Source organism: Balaenoptera ricei, chromosome 12 (assembly GCF_028023285.1).
Source record: "Balaenoptera ricei isolate mBalRic1 chromosome 12, mBalRic1.hap2, whole genome shotgun sequence".
Taxonomy (NCBI): Eukaryota; Metazoa; Chordata; class Mammalia; order Artiodactyla; family Balaenopteridae; genus Balaenoptera; species Balaenoptera ricei.
The window spans coordinates 44,698,011-44,703,626 of record NC_082650.1 but is presented as its reverse complement, the minus strand read 5'-3'; positions in this window follow the sequence as shown (position 1 = coordinate 44,703,626).

Here is a 5,616-nt window from a genome sequence, read left to right as displayed (position 1 = left end):
AAAAATAAATAAATAAACAATAATTAAAGGTGCTAATAATTAAAAAAAAAAAAATGTAGTAAGTATGCAGTTCCGTACTGCCTGTGGTCAGGGCGCTCTGCGTTTTGAGCTCATTCTTGGAAATCTTCTGGGGCCCCACCGCTTGGGCCGGTTTCTTTCCTTCCATGAGCTCCCCGACCTTCTTCCCCGAGTTTTGGGGGCCCACGGTATTCCGACCAGAGGTGCCAGCTTCCGGCTGCAGCATCCGAGCCGGCGGGGTGGCAGCAGGTCCCTTATTCACTGCGCAGCACCGCTGACACCCAGGGTGGGCTGCCCGCCTCTGACCAGGCAGCGCGCAGTGGGCGGGGCAGCAAGTCCTCCTTACGACGCGCCCTTCCGATCGCTGTCCTCTCTGGCTGCTGATCTTGCGGTTACGCTGTGCCTGGCTGGGTGGGTCAAGTGCATTCCTTGCACGCAAAGGGGACCGCTCTTCTGGCTCCGCTGCAGGTCTCTGGCTGGTCCTCCCAGCTGATGGCCATGTGTGGAAGGTAGCGTGCAGCCAACACCAAAAGAGATCCCGGTCCAAGGATGCAGTGATTATGGCCCAAAGAAATCAATAAAATACATTTTTGGAAGATAGTAAATTTAAGGTGACTAGGAAACAAATGATCATTCACATTTTCCGGCATACTTTGGGTAAGAAATGTATTTGTGGACATCATCTAGAGAGTACATTCTTTGAGAAAAATCATTGGAAGCCAGCGTTCAAGAGCAGCATGCTGATGATGGAGTTAATGATGTCACCAGCATTACATAAATGGTATTAGGATACTGCAGAGGCAAGAACTATATTGTCTCAATAGAAATTACAGAGAGCCATGGCATTGAGAGTAGTAACAGCACTGCTACTTTTTTTGAAAGTCATTGTAGCACATACGAAATTAGATGGGGACAGTGCATTTGGCAATAAAGAACAGGAAGAGATGGTTCTTCAACCTGAGCAGGAGGAGATGGTGCATGGACACCGTGGAGAATCGTCATTCACACTGATTAACAGTAAACTAATGTGTAAGTGCCTCTCTTTATTATTCTACATCTACATCAGTTAACCACTATATATTACATGAGCCCATGAATTTTAAAAACACATCTTTTAATACAATTGCTTATTATATAGACAAGGACCCCACAAAAATGTTTTCCCAGGACCCTGCACACCCTTAGGGGCATCCCTGACTCAACCTTCACTATATTTTCTCTCAGGAAGCCAAAAAGGGTGATTTGACTTAAATTTTAATTTTCCATTTTAACTCTCAAGTTTATTTTCCTTCCCTACATTAAAAAAAAATCATACTGCATTTCACTAACCTTATCTTCTTCCATACCTCTTTTGCTCCTTCATTTTCTCTCTTTCCCTCTCAGTCCCTTTCAAATCCAAAGCAAAAGTAAGTACATGCACGCGTGCATGTGTGTGTGTGTGTGTGTGTGTGTGTGTGAGAGAGAGAGAGAGAGAGAGAGATGGGGCGGAGAGGAGAAGAGGGAGGAGGAGGAAGAGAAGGAGAGAAAAAGTCAAAGAGAACAAATGATCAAAATGGTCATTACTAGGGTGGGAGAAAAGGAACATGTACAGATGCTATTTCTTGTCTGTCTACCTTATACTTCATCCTTACGTGCAAAGTAATGTTGGAAGTGTAGCCCACTTAAAACTCATGTTGTCCCTACTTTGTTGTTCTTCACAATTGAGGTCCCCATCTTGTCACTTGGTTCAAGAACATTAGCGTCAAGGCTGTTAGGGGAATAACAACTCCACCCACAGATACCATTCTTGTGGCCATGACACCTTGGGTCAGAGATATTAACCACTAACTGTGAAGTCTGGTTTCACACACCTATCTTCAATATATGCATGATCTCGAGGAATCATAGATACTTACATCTGGAAAGTATTTCAAAGATCATTTTTGTCCAACTCCCCCATTTCATAGATGGGGAAACTGAGCCCCAGAGAGGGTGTGTCTTGTCCAAATACATATAGTAAGTCAATTGTAAAGAAGGGCTATAAACTAGTTTTATAATTCCCTGGTCCAGTGCTTTTAGAACCATACCATGTTACGACTCCATGTGATTCACTCATTCAGAGAATATATTTTTGAGTGCCTATTCTGTGTCAGGCACTACCCTATATACTAAAGTACCACAGTATATAAAATCCCTGACTTTACAGAACTTATGTTCTAGTAAAGAGAGAAAGAGAATAAACATCATACATAATTCTAATGTAATTTTAAAGTGTCATGAGAAAAATACAATAGGATAAAGGGAATCGATAGTACTGAGAAGGGAGTGGTTGTAATTTTAAGTAGAGTGATTGAGTAGCCTCATTGAAAAACTTACATTTGAGGAAGACTTCAAGGAGATGAAGGAGGGAGGACCTTCAAGACGGCAGAGGAGTAAGATGTGGAGATCACCTTCCTCTCCAAAATACATCAAAAATAAATCTACATGTGGAACAACTCCTACAGAATGCTGGCAGAAGACCTCAGACTTCCCAAAAGGCAAGAAACTCCCCATGTACCTGGCTGTGTGGCTGACAGCGTCTTGGTGCTCCGGCCAGGTGTCAGGCCTGAGCCTCTGAGGTGGAGAGCCGAGTTCAGGACATTGGTCCACCAGAGACCTCCCAGCCCTTCGTAATATCAATCGGTGAGAGCTCGTCCAGAGATCACCATCTCAATGCTAAGACCCAGCTCCACTCAACGACCAGCAAGCTCCAGTGCTGGACACCCTATGCCAAACAACTAGCAAGACAGGAACATAACCCCACCCATTAGCAGAGAGGCTGCCTAAAATCATACTAAGGTCACAGATACCCCCAAACACACCACTGGACCTCCAAAAAGACAAGATCCAGCCTCATCCATCAGAATGCAGGCACCAGTCCCCTCCACCAGGAAGCCTACACAACCCACTGAAGCAATCTTACCCACTCAGGGCAGACACCAAAAACAGTGGGAACTATGAACCTGCAGCCTGTGAGAAGGAGACCCCAAAAGGACAAGTGACCTGGAAGATAAAATAATGGAAATAACTACCACAGAGCAGAATAAAGGAAAAAGAATGAAAAGAATTGAGGACAATTTCAGAGACCTCTGGAAAACATTAAATGTACCAACATTCGAATTATAGCGGTCCCAGAAGAAGAGAAAAAGAAAGGGACTGAGAAAATATTTGAAGAGATTATAGTTGAAAACTTCCCTAATATGGGAAAGAAAATAGTCAGTCAAGTCCAGGAAACACAGAGAGTCCCATACAGGATAAATCCAAGGAGAAATATGCCAAGACACATATTATTCAAACTATCAAAAATTATATACAGAGGAAAAATATTAAAAGGAGCAAGGGAAAAGCAACAAATAACATACAAAGGAATCCCCATAAGGTTAACAGCTGATCTTTCAGCAGAAACTCTGAAGCCAGAAGGGAATAGCAGGACATATTTAAAGTGATGAAAGGGCAAAACCTACAGCCAAGATTATTCTACCCAGCAAGGATCTCATTCAGATGCGAAGGAGAAATTCAAAGCTTTACAGACAAGCACAAGTTAAGAGAATTCAGCACCACCAAACCAGGTTTACAACAAATGCTAAAGGAACTTCTCAAGGCAGGAAACACAAGAGAAGGAAAAAACCTACAATAGCAAACCCAAAACAATTAAGACAATGGTAATAGGAACATACATATTGATAATTACCTTAAATGTAAATGGATTAAATGCTCCAACCAAAAGACATAGACTGGCTGAATGGATACAAAAACAAGACCCATATATGTGCTGTCTACAAGAGATCCACTTCAGACCTAGGGACACGTAAAGACTGAAAGTGAGGGGATGGAAAAAGATATTCCATGCAAATGGAAATCAAAAGAAAGCTGGAGTAGCAATTCTCATATCAGACAGAATAGACTTTAAAATAAAGACTATTACAAGAGGCAAAGAAGGACACTGCATAATGATCAAGGGATTAATCCAAGAAGAAGATAAAACAATTGTAAATATTTATGCACCCAAAATAGGAGCACCTCAATACATAAGGCAAATGCTAACAGCCATAAAATGGGAAATTGACAGTAACATGATAAAAGTTGGGGACTTTAACACCCCACTTTCTCCAATGGACAGATCATCCAAAATGAAAATAAATAAGGAAACACAAACTTTAAATGAAACATTAAACAAGATGGACTTAATTGATATTTATAGGACATTCTATCCAAAAACAACATAATACACTTTCTTCTCAAGGGCTCATGGAACATTCTCCAGGATAGATCATATCTTGGGTCACAAATCAAGCGTTGGTAAATTTAAGAAAATGGAAATTGTATCAAGTATCTTTTCTGACCACAATGCTATAAAACTAGATATCAATTACAGGAAAAACACTGTAAAAAATACAAACACATGGAGGTTAAACAATACACTACTTAATAACCAAGAGATCACTGAAGAAATAAAAAAGGAAATCAAAAAATACCTAGAAATAAATGACAATGAAAACACAACCCAAAACCTATGGGATGCAGCAAAAGCAGTTCTAAAAGGGAAGTTTATAGCAACACAATCTTACCTCAGGAAACAAGAAACATCTCAAATAAACAACCTAACCTTACACCTAAAGCAATTAGAGAAAGAAGAACAAAAAACCCCAAAGTTAGCAGAAAGAAAGTAATCATAAAGATCAGATCAGAAATAAATGAAAAAGAAATGAAGGAAACAATAGCAAAGATCAATAAAATTAAAAGCTGGTTCTTTGACAAGATAAAATTGATAAACCATTAGCCAGACTTATCAAGAAAAAAAGGGAGAAGACTCAAATCAATAGAATTAGAAATGAAAAAGGAGAAGTAACCACTGACACTGCAGAAATACAAAGGATCATGAGAGATTACTACAAGCAACTACATGCCAATAAAATGGACAACCTGGAAGAAATGGACAAATTCTTCGAAAAGCACAACCTTCCAAGGCTGAACCAGGAAGAAATAGAAAATGTAAACAGACCAATCACAAGCACTGAAATTGAAATTGTGATTAAAAATTTTCCAACAAACGAAAGCTCAGCACCAGATGGCTTCACAGGCGAGTTCTATCAAACATTTAGAGAAGAGCTAACACCTATCCTTCTCAAACTCTTCCAAAATATAGCAGAGGGAGAAACACTCCCAAACTCATTCTATGAGGCCACTATCACCCTGACACCAAAACCAGACAAAGATGTCACAAAAAAAGAAAACTAGAGGCCAATATCACTGATGAACATCGATGCAAAAATCCTCAAGAAAATACTAGCAAACAGAATCCAACAGCACATTAAAAGGATCATACACCATGATCAAGTGGGGTTTATCGCAGGAATGCAAGGATTTTTCAATATATGCAAATCAATCAATGTGATAAATCATAATAACAATTTGAAGGAGAAAAACCATATGATCATCTCAATAGATGCAGAAAAAGCTTTTGACAAAATTCAACACCCATTTATGATAAAAACCCTCCAGAAAGTAGGCATAGAGGGAAGTTACCTCAACATAATAAGGGCTGTATATGACAAACCCACAGTCAACATTGTTCTCAAT